The 12,045-nt window shown below is 40.1% G+C and overlaps 1 protein-coding gene across 8 annotated transcripts in view; it reads right to left on the bottom strand.

The window, feature by feature from the left end:
• ZBTB7C (zinc finger and BTB domain containing 7C) overlaps window positions 1–12,045 on the bottom strand; it is a 505,030-nt gene that overhangs the window by 82,354 nt on the left and 410,631 nt on the right. The window contains exon 1 of one of the 8 annotated variants that reach the window (XM_072605173.1): window positions 7,951–8,843. The exons of the other annotated variants lie outside the window; for them this stretch is intronic. The gene's annotated coding sequence lies outside the window, so the exon portion shown is untranslated. Of the gene's footprint in view, window positions 1–7,950; window positions 8,844–12,045 lie in introns of those variants that run through there. 8 annotated transcript variants of the gene reach the window in all.

The raw sequence follows: 12,045 nt of genomic DNA, 5'->3' as shown, positions 1-12,045 counted from the left end.
CTCAAGTACTTATTATCTGCGGATTTCTTGTTCTCATGAGTGTCTCTTAGGTTGCTGGCACACAGAATAAATATATTTATTACTGTGGCTATTATAACTGATCATAAAAAATAAACAAACTCATAGTTAAATTTTGGACATGACATGGTAAAAGCAGTAGACTGGTAGTCAGATGACCTGTTGTTTTTTTTCTTAGCCACTAACTTGCTGTTTAATCTCAGGAAAATCAGTTTCCTACTCTGGACCTCAGTTTCCTCATCTTGAAAACCAGTGGGTTGCTCTAGATAGTCACTGGAATGCTTCTTAGTTCTGATAGCCAAAACAAGACAGACAAAATACAGATGCCACAGATATCAGAAATATAGACTTCGACAGTCAGTAATATAATTATTGACTTTAATAAATAATTAAATTATTTTATTTAATATGAATAATAAATAAATATTTAATATGAATAATTAAATTAAATTAGTAAATAAAATAAAGTTGCTCAGGAATAAACAACAGAAAGGAGAAGTAATTAAGAAGTTAGTAAGGATGAAAGGAAGCGTAGGTGGGCAGACACTCATGGTCTTCAAAAACACACACACAAATTCTCTCCATTGCCTATATTGTCCCTGAGCCCACCTGCCTTTGAAACCCCTTCTGATGAGCATAGTTAAAGCATCATGATAAGGAAATCAAAGTCTCTTTGAGACAACTCCAAGGCCCAGAACTATACACTTCAAACCAAATAGTTGGGTCACCATCTGCTTTCCACAGGTCATGCAATACCTTATGCTAGCTGGACTTTTTATCTCCAGTGATTCACCTGATCATCACCACAACCTTGTGAGGGATGCAGGTCATTATTATAAGGATATTATTATCCTTCCTTGACATCTAAGGAAATTAAGGCATAAACAGTTCACATAGCCAAGAAAACAACAAAACTGATACCAGAGATTCTCTTTCCTCTCTAACTCACTGCCCAGTCTTAAAACTGCCAAGTCCAAACTCATTTGAAGGACCCGGGACGGGAGGTGAAGTCCATGCCCTCCAGGAATGTTGCCTTTATATGCATACTATTACATTTTAGGTTATCTTTCTCCCAGGGCCAAGAGAGCTCAGGTCCTCGGGCTTGAACCAATGCTCCAAGGTCTCCTCCTGTGGCAAATGCTAAACTGAGTGCTGGCTTCAATGAGAAAGGAAGAAGACCATGTCAGCCTTGGGGGGATGACTACGCATAGAAGGCTCACCCCTCAGAAGTCCTCTGTGAAAGGTTCCCTGCTGCCTTTCTTCATCCCCCTCCCAGGTTATTTGTTCTTAGCCTTCAGAGGGGAGAAATGCCTCTGGTTTCCTTTCATATACACTACAGTTTGAGGGTTCAACTATGAGTACAATGACTGCCAGTCTTATTGCAATGTGTGGGGTGGAGAAGGGCTGTATCTCTCCAACTTCCCTCCTCCATGTGACTGTCCACACTGTCAAGAGCAGGACCTCCGAACACAAATGGCCAATTTGGATACAGCATACAATGAGTCAACCCATTCAACAAATTATCATAAAACATCAAACATGACAAGCGGGAAGTAGGTCTAAATCACAGACTACGAGGACTGGAAGTGATCTCAGACATCAGGTGGTCCAAGCCCCTTATTTTACAGATGAGTATTTTGGTACCCAGAAAAGTAAAGTGAGGCCAAAGGTCACCTAATTAGTGAGTAGCAAAGTAGGACTCAAACCCAGGTCTTCTAATGGTAATTCCATCCTTCTTCCACCATGCCAACATGTTTCAGTGGGAAGACTACTAATCTAGTGTCCTCATTCCAAAAATCTTTGTGCAGTTTTAAGCTTTAATAGAAGAGTGCTTTGTAAAGCTCTGAGTAATATAAATATATGTATATGTGTATATGCATGTGTGTGTGTATATAATATGTGTGAATAATAATATGTGTTGGTTGTTAACTTATATGTTAATATGATATATAGTGAAGATCATATAATATATAATTTATGAACTCATGCTAAGAGTACAAAGTAGCATAAAATGCACATGAATATTATTTTATTGTTATATCATATTTCCTGCATATTCTCTCTCTCCATATATATCTCTCTCTCAGACATAGAAAGATAACAATGTAGGTATTATTCTTTCCAACGTTGGAGTTTGTAGAGTTTGAATGGGATTCTGAAATATCTATATGAGATATGCATATATGCATATATAGGTATGTTAAAGTCTAAAAATCATAGCTAATATCAACAACAGCCTTGTGTTTTTTGAATACTAACAGTTGTCCAGGAGGTTGGTTGCTCCATAGTTAGCTGGTCATGATCTGCATCAGTTATTTGGTCAGAGTTGACATTACCTAGCCAACGTTCAACACAATTATTTTCCTTGTATCATTTTCAATTTATACTAAGTTGATTTGACTAATGTTAAGATTATCCAATTAAAGTTGTCACTTACAAATTCTGAGGGTTCAACTACTACATACTCACTCTTGCAACTAAACAATTTACATATATAAATTGCTAATGTAAATAATGATAATAATAGCAAAATCCTAAATACAGGCTCCTGAGAACATGAACAGATTCAACTGGTTAAATTCAACTCATGTAATCTAACAAATTGACAGTCTCTTTGTTTGAAAATCTATACCCTTTTCTTTTGATCAGCCTGATATTTGTTGCCATTCCTCACTTTGTTCTCAATCTTACCTTCTCTGGATCCCACTCTGTAGATATTCCTCCTGATTGTTGCCATTTTCTGTGACTATACGTGTTCATCAAGTTATCAAACTTCTCCAATATAGATGTAATCAAACTCCACTATGTACATGACCCATCTCCTGACTCTGGCTTCTCAATGACAGACATACTCACTTACCAGCTCATTACCAACCCACAGCATTTTGTTCTTTAAGATATTCACCTGTGAAATGGAGGATGCCCACCTCTACCAGGTAAGGCTGGAGGAAGAAAAACTGAAGGACTCTCTCACCTTGGACATCAGCATTATCATTCTGACCACTGTTGCTTATTACATGATTAATAAACTACATGATTATTACATGTAATAAATTACATGATTAATAATTAATAAAAGTTATAAGTGCAGATGAAGAAAAAGAGACTAGGTTGTATGTAGACTGAGCCTAAAGAAATAGTAATTTTAAAGAAATACCTCAACTTGTTTTATTCCCCCTGCCATATACTTCTCTCCTGGAGGGATAAATTAATAGTATAATCAATAGAAGGCTGCCTTGGAGTCAGGGAGATCAAAATTCAAGTTCTGCCTTTGATACAATGACTGGGCAAGTAATTTCAGCACCCAGTGCCCCTGGAAACTCTTGGATATGTGCTACACTTGAAAAAACCCTGGTTTTGGAGTTTGAGAATCTGCATGCAAATGCTGTCTCTGACACTTTACTACTTCTGTGACTTCAGGCAGGTGCTTAACCTATAGAGGATACAGTTTCTTCATTGTAAAATGGGGTGATTGTATCAGATTGAGATTCCTACTGTCTCTAGCTCTCTGATTTTCTAAATTGATCTGCATCTGTGGGAGAAATCTACACTGAAGTGTTGACATCATAGGTCCAAACCAAGAAAAAAACCCACAAAATAAATCCAAACACATTTTTCTCCTAAAAGTGAAGGAAAGGAAAATAAATCCCAGTACACTGAAGGTTCTTGTTAGCTAAGATCCATTTATTCCCATCACCTTACTGTTAAAAAAGTCAACTGTAGACCCTTATTTCTTATATGAAGCTCAAACTCTTTAGCCAGGCATTCAAGGTCCATTCTTATCTAGTCCAGATTACTGTTTTAGCCTTATCTCATTCATGTAACTAAAACTCCATCCACACACTTAGTTTATATTTTTCTTAGGCACTTTGTCATATTTGACTTTGTCTCATCCCTCTTGATGAAAATATTTTACCCCCAAAACTCCCTGTCCCCTCCCCCACAAAACCACAGCATGCTATAGTCCATTATATTTTGAATCATAAATATCACATCTAACTCTCAATTCTCCCAATTATGAGCTCTTAGTCTTGGGTAAGTCACCTAATACTTTAGCTGTTAAAGCCTCAGTTTCATATCTGTAAAGTGGCAACAATACTTGTATGACCTTTTCATATCCCATATTCCACTGACTGATCTCCATGCCGAGAATACAGTTTCTTGGCCTCCTAGAATCCCAGTCTTTCTTCAAGATTCAGTTCAAGCACTACTTTTTTTAGGTAAAGTCTTTCTTGATTCCTCCCAACTGGTATTGGGAGGAAGCATACACTCCCTCTCAAACTACATTGCATTTATTTTCTTCATATTTATTCTGCATATACCTATATATCTCCTTGTGTTCTCCATTAGATTATAGACTCCTTGGGAGTAGGAATTGTTTTACTCATTGTATTTATGTCCCTAGCTCCTAACATACTACCTGGAATATGGTAGATACATAATAGATGTCTATTGATTGATTGAAACCTAACTCAAAGGTTGTCTCAAGGATGCCTTGAGATAATGTGTACCCAATGATAAAGTTATATAAATGGGCACTGATTTCTTACCCCAGGATCTAATCTAAGAAGTAAGAGGTGTTAAATTATGAAGAGGCAGTTGTTCCCAGTGATCTCTTTACAAAGAATGAACAAAGTATGAACTTGACTGAATTGCACAGGGCAACACCACGTAGCTGAGTAATGCTTAGTTCTTCCTCCAGATGGCCTTTAAAAGATAGTAGAACAGTTTGAGAGGGAGTCAGATTGGGTCAGTCTAGGGCAGCAGCTGCTTTGTGAGGACTGACCCTTGTACCTCTCCCAGTGGTTGGTGGATGGGGACAGGAAGGATTTTCTGTCCTCCTCTGTGCACCATGATACTTTGAAGAGTTGCTTCTGATGCCATTTGCAAAGTGCACTTGAGGTACATCCAACAGCAAGTGGGGGCATACACTACCCTGAAAGAAACAGACATAGAAAGGCAGTAACTTCCAGGAATGGCACTTGTGGCAATGGAGAAGGCAGCTGACCATAGATATAAAGAACTAACCCTAGCTCTTAAGAGAATTCTATGAGGAGAGAAAGAAATTCAAGGTCATATACTACCAGAGACACGAGTGGTCTTGGTCATATGTTCCTTACATATGCCTCACTATCACTGCACTCCAATTTTGTGACTATGCTTCTCACAGACACTGTGTTTATTTGTAAAAAAAAGGATACTCCAGGCTTATAGGGAAATTTTTTGTAGCTACTTTTCCTCCTATGCTTTGAATTAATTGTGTCTACTGCTGATTGTGAAGGAGAAGCTCACCAATACAGACTCATGAACTATAGTAGTAGGAGCCCAGACTTGCCAGATCCCCTTGAAACTTAGGAGAGTGGTATCTCCAGCCCTCTATGGGGAACCACCCTGAAAACTGTGAGCTCTGAGTTGAGGAGGTTACCCCAGAAGGAGTGTTACAAATGCAAGCTATTCTCATTGTAAGCTTCTCAAGGGCATTGTAAACCTTTCATTGGCTATCACAGTGTTTGGCACTGTGGTACTTAATAAATAGTAGGTACTCAATAAAAGTTTAATGAATTGAGTCACAATTTCACTGTATTTTTATAGTGAGCTATCCAATTATTTGCCACTATTTCATGAGTGACTTCTGTTCCCTGACCTCATATCAGTTCCACTGGAATTGAAGAGTTTGAAAAGAAAAGAAGTACACTGAGCAGAATGGTTCCTCCTAGATACAGGTCTGTCTAGAGAAGCAACAGCAGTCATGCCTATACATTAGCAGCCCTACTGAGCATTTCCATCCTTCACAGCACTCTGCTACCCGGCTAACCTTTGCTGGGTTATTCCTCTCACAGGAAAGATGATTAAATTTGCTGTAAAAATGCCTGTAAACCTGGGAGTGTCTATGCCTCCACTGAGGGAGACTTTAGGAATTAAATAATTTGGTTATAGCCACTATTAAAATAGTGTATCATATCACCATGAAATCTTCCCAAATGCCAAGCATTACCTCCTTCCCTAAAAAAAACAAACAAACCCAGGTACCATTGCAGATTCATGTTCAGTTCCACAGTGACAATTAAGATGTATTGATGTTCTATGATACCTTTAAGGTACAGATTACCTCTGGTGTTTCCATTTTACAGATAGGGAATAGAGAGGCCTGCCTTTTAGTCCAATTGTGGCTATAACTAGAAGCTAGAGGAACATAAAGTCAGAGGGCTGCCCCTCAACACATTACACAAATGTGAGAGAATTGGTGTGGGGGGGAGTCCTAAACATCCTTTGCCAGATGTAGATCAGTGAGGATCTTTTTCTGCTCACATCCCAACAGTTAGATGAGGAAAATCAAATTGATTTTGACCTGAAGACAGCTAGTAAGCTCTTTTGTTCTGTCCCACAGGTACAGAAAACGATATTTCAAACAGAAAGACTGGTCAAAATAGACACAATCTGGCTTCTAACAATCACTTTGACATGTCAAAGCCTGTCCTAATAAAATGTACCTGTTCTTTCACTATCCTACCGACTGACCTTTAGCAAGCACATAGAGAGGCATCTGGTCACCTTAAAACCATTCTCATTTAAGGAAGCTTGTTTTGATTCTGGTAGGTAAACATTTTCATGACCTTTTAAGGGAAAGCTTAAAAAACGAAAGAAATCAAAATTGAAACAATGAGAAGAAAATAATAATTGTGAAAATGCATCTTTCCTCAGCTGAAGAGGAGGGGGGAAAAGGGAGATATTCTACCTTCTAAGAAAAGGAGAGAAAGTAGAAGGGGAACCAGATTTTTACAATAAGCCTAATTCCTTGAAGAAGAGTCAGTGGCAGAGGTGCTGGTCAAGCATCCAGAGAGGTTTGATATTGAATGTTCTGAAATAGGAATCACACAGGATTCTCTGCCTGCAAATGCATTTTATGGGCAGGGTACTTAGAAGGAAAGGAAATGGCACATTTGATGAAATCATGACAGCCACCAAATTGTTTCCTGCGCCAGCATTTTATCCTTACACACACACACACACACACACACACACACACACACACACACACACACTCTTGATTGGCTGGCATCTGAGCATGAGATGGCAGGGGAGGGGGGCAGCAGGGCAGGCTAGTGAAATCCTGCCGCTGGGCTGTGAGCTGGGAGGTATCTGATTGGCAGTTAATTAATTAAGCAGTTAATTGGGATGGGGGTGGGTTGCAGGATGAGGAGGGTTGCCTGGCTGGGCTCAGTGGGAGGATGCTCACTGAATACTTCCTTTACTTAAGGAAGAACCAGCCATTCTTAGGTAATGGGGGATGGGGGTAGGAGTAAGAAGTGGAGAGGACAGGGTGGAGTGTTGTGAAATATATTGGAATGAGCCCTTTTCCATTAGCAGAAAGAGGGAAACTGGGGGTGGTTGGAGTGACTCAGAGGGTAGAATCATAGAATCTTAGTGTTGGAGGAGACCTTGAAGGCCCTTTATTCCAATCTTTACCTAGTGCAATTTACCCACCAATAACATTCCTAACAAGGGGTCATTCAGCATCTTCCTGAGCTCACCCTCCTTCCCCCAGTCATGGAGAATTAACTCCTCTCCCTCACCCCCACTTCCACCGCTCCCCAGCAACCTTTGGGATAGCTTTAATTGTTAAGAAGTTTTTTTCCTTTATAATCAGGGAAATCTTCCTCTTTTACAAAAGCACCTAGTCCTAGCTCTGTCCTCTGGGTCCAAATAGGACAATGGCACTCCCATACCTTTCCATAGCTGTTCCAGACCCTGATTCTTCACAGATTTTAAGGGGACAGGGAGGGTGGCGAGATATTCAGTCTCTCAGTGCCGCAGATAAACCATGATAACCACACTTGCCTATTCTTAGAGTCTTTGCCAGGAATAACTAATAGTGCCTGTAAAATACTTCCCTAATTACAAAGAGCTCATTAGTGTTAAATAATAACTTACTGTGGGTGGCCTTGGCAAGGATCCACCGCAGGGCTCCTGAAGGAAGGAAAGAAATCATTCCTGTATCCCGCTTGTCCCCTTTCTCCAGCAGAAGCCTAGGGAGACCATGATTCTCATGAAACTCTCTCCTCCCCACTGGGTACCACCACAACGATGCATTGACAGCCCCCTGTGGTTGGCTTCCACTTTGGCCTTTGCTCAGTCAGTCAGCAAACAAGCATTTATTAAGCCCTTACCTGATGACAAGCACTGTGCTAAGAAGTGAGATACAAATAAATGCAAAAGTACAATCCTTGCCCTCAAGAGCTCACAGTCTAATGCCAGTGACAGCATGTAAAAACTAGGTACATATAAAAATATATACCAAAAAAATGGAAGAAAATCTGAAATAGAAAGGCACTAGGCAGCTGGAAGACCAGGAAAAGCCTCCTGTAGAAAGTAGATTTGAGCTGAGTAACAAAGAAAGCCAAGGAAATCAGGAGGCAGATGAGAGGGGGGCAAAGAATTCTTTTTTGGGGAGGGGGCAAAGCATTCTTAAACTTTGCAATTCTCCTGCCCTTCTAATAACTATCCTAAGTTCTAAACTACTTGCCCTCCTAATTCACCAAATACATCAGAGGTATAGAGGCAGACTCAGTCCTGGGATTGGATTTGGGAGAGGGTTTGCAAGGTGGAAGATGTAGTTAAGGGTTAGGTTAGTTCTGAAATTTGAGTATTCAATCCTTGCAAAATGCAGTCTTAGATCTAGGGAGCTAAAGGAAGCCCATTCCTGTAGCCCAGGGTCCCCATCCTTCCGGGGTTCACAAAGGCGAGGCTGTGGATGAATACTCTGGCTGCCCAGATAACAGGAGGAGCTGGTATCAAAACACACATCACCCCCCCACCCCCACCCCCAGCAAAAAAACCTTGCCCTATCCCTAGGACAGGTATAATAGCTCAGTTAACAACCTCAGTGCTGTACAAATATCATTCATCACTCAAGACAAGGGTGATAAAAGGGTGAAAGCACACTCCCCACCCCCTCTTCTTTTGAAACAATTCCCTTTTAAATCATTGGTATCTATTTTAACTTGCTCAGCTGTAGCACTTACACAGGCTTGTTAGAAAGCCCAGGCCAGTCTCATTTCTCAATTTTGTGTGGATTCCCCTTTATATGTCTTTGAACATGTTTAGTTCTTCCCATACACACCCCCTCTAAGGAACACTGACTTCACCCCAGTCCAGCCTGGTTGGGAGCTGGCTCCAATTTTCCTCTCTCTGTCTCCCCCTTACATCCTTCTTCAAGTCAGCAGATTTGAGCTGGAAATAATAGACCCAGAATTCAGTGGCTGTACCATTTGCTCTGGGAACTTGACAATTAACTAAAAAAATGTCTGGGGTTCACTCAGAGTAACAATTCACAGCCCTTCCGTGTGACAGAAGGAAACGCAAACCCCTCTGGAGAAAGAAGGGACCTCACCATAAGGCCAGGAGGCATCTATTTCAGCTGGAGGGAAATTCAAGGAGCCTTATTATTCACAAGATCTCTTTCCAGTTTTGACCTTAAGAGTACTCTTAACCTTCCTTCTCCAGCTTGCTAATGGGCAAATAAATCTTGGGAGAGTATCTTAAATTCTTTTTTATCACAGACTGTATCGCTGCGATAATAAGACCAGCCTTCAGAGTAACCATTAAGCTGGAGAAGGTGTGGTCATCATTTATGATTTTTTTAGGCTTAATTGCTAGACAGACACTTTAAGTGGGAAGTCTGTCTAATGAGCCCAGTCATTAAAACATCAAAAACTGTTATCTCAGGTTTCTATTTTAGTTAGACATTACATTATTTTAATAAGGGGACTGCATTTCTTGTCACCGGTTTCAGTAATCCAGGCCAAAGTGGTACGTGGGGAAGCTGGGACAGGGGATAAGGGAAAGAGGAAGGAAGAACACCCTTTCCTTTAGAAAATAAGAAATCAAAATAACCTATCAGATCCTAATAGAGAGACAGAGATCTGTACCATAGGCTCATAGGATCCTGTAGTAAATATAGAAGTAACAGGTATCTCAAGAGGTCCCTTATTGTACAGATGAGAAAACTGAGGGAAATGACAGGCCCAGGATCACACAAATAGCAAGTAGCAGATATTTGGAAATATTCCATCCAAGGTTCAAAAAGGCTTTTTTTTTCCCTACCAGAAGAAGGACGGGAATTGCTGGAACAGATGGTAACAGGTCAGCTGGAACATGGGGCAAGTAAAATGATGATGGTTCATTGAGTTTGCTGGCCATGGTTTCTCAGCTATGAATTTCTCTGTTGAATACTTAACAGCTTCCATGCTTTTATGCATGCCTGTTTGCCTCCCTTCTCTCCTCTCTCCATGAGATAGTGGAAAGGACACTGGAGTGGGATGTGAAGGTCCTGGCTTCTCTTTTCAATCCTGCCATTTATCTCATATTATGTAACCTTCAACAATTCCCTTAACTCTCAAAGTCATGGTCTCCTCATCTGTAAAATGGGCACGAAAAAATACTTCCAGTACATAACCTTACAAGGTTACTTTGAGAAGAGAGCTTCTTTTTAAACCTTAAAATGCTGTGTAATTATTGCACATATATAACTTATGTCAAATGGCTTACTGTCTTAGGAAGGGGGGAGGTGAGGGGAAAATTTCAAACTCAAAATTCTCTTTAAAAAATAAGTATTAAAATTTGCCTTTATATGTAGTTGGAAAAAATAAAACACTATTAAAAAATAAAATGCCATATAAATGTGAATTATTATCACTGCTATTCTTGTTGCCATTATTACCAAAATACTGCTTAGACTTTGGATATAGTAGAAGGAATGCTGACCTAGGAAGCAAAAGACCTTGCTTTGAGTTCTGACTCTAACATGTCCAAGACCATGGACAAGTCACTTAACTAAGCCTCACTTTCTCCATCTGGCCATCACACTTGCACTGCTTACCTCAAGGGGTTGTTTTGATGAAAGCTCCCTACAGAGACTCACATAAATGCTAGCTATGATTATTATTGGCATCCATCAAGGACAAGACATCTCAAGGTCCATCTACTCTATAAAGGTTTGTATGGTTCTGGCAACTCATGCAGTTTTTACTTTCCCATTGGCTCCTCTGCCATTTATAGACTGCATCAGACCATTTTGTATTATTGTTTTATGCACTCTGTGTCCCCAACTCAAGTCCACTGATTCATGGTCATGAAGCAAGCATTACATCAGGATGCTAAAGCTTGTGCCAATAAAGCATAGTCAGTCAACAGGTGATTATTAAGTGCCCACTATGTGCCAGGCACTGGGCCAAGTGCTGAGGACACAAAGAAAGGCAAAAGATGGTCCCTTCCCTTGAAGATCTTACAATCTAATGAGGGAAATGACAAACAAAAAAACTGTACAAACAAGCTAGGTGAGATAAAAAGGAAGCACCTGGAAAGTTTTCCAGGACTGGCCTTGGGATGGCCTCAATGACCATCATCTGATAACCAGCCTAGTTGACTCAGAGAGATTCATCATCAGATTGGCCAAATGGCCATGAATATTTTGGCCTTGGCCACTCACAAAGACCCATCTGACTCAAAGGAGTGTGATTTGTGTGTCTGATGGACAGAGTATTCCCATGGATGGAATAATTAGAATAGAAACTCCTTGAAGGGAGGTATTCTTTTATTTTTGTGTTGATATTCTCAATGCGTAGCACAGTTCTTAGCACACAGTCAATGCTTAATACATTTGTTAATTGACTTCAAAATACTGAAGTTATAATGTCTGATGTTACTGTTACATTTTATGATTTGTATCTAGACTCCAAATATTAGCATCAAGAACACAGATAGTGAAGGGGGCAAGGGGACAAACAGGTGGCCTCCTAAACTGGACAGGAGAAGCCAAACAACATGCTAGAATAAATGGTGAGGATGCAAAGACTGATGAAAGAATCTAGGGGATGACCTCTCATGTCTGGAATCCTCTCCCTTCTTGCCTCCAGTTCATAGAATCCCTAACTAGCTTCTATGTGTGGCTCATACAGCATCCTACACAAGGTGTATGATGAGTCCTACCATTATTAGTACTTTCTTTTTTAAAATTACTTGAATTAT

Source organism: Notamacropus eugenii, chromosome 4, assembly GCF_028372415.1.
Source record: "Notamacropus eugenii isolate mMacEug1 chromosome 4, mMacEug1.pri_v2, whole genome shotgun sequence".
NCBI lineage: Eukaryota > Metazoa > Chordata > Mammalia > Diprotodontia > Macropodidae > Notamacropus > Notamacropus eugenii.
The sequence above is the reverse complement of the archived record's forward strand: the minus strand, read 5'-3'. Positions and strand labels throughout refer to the sequence as shown.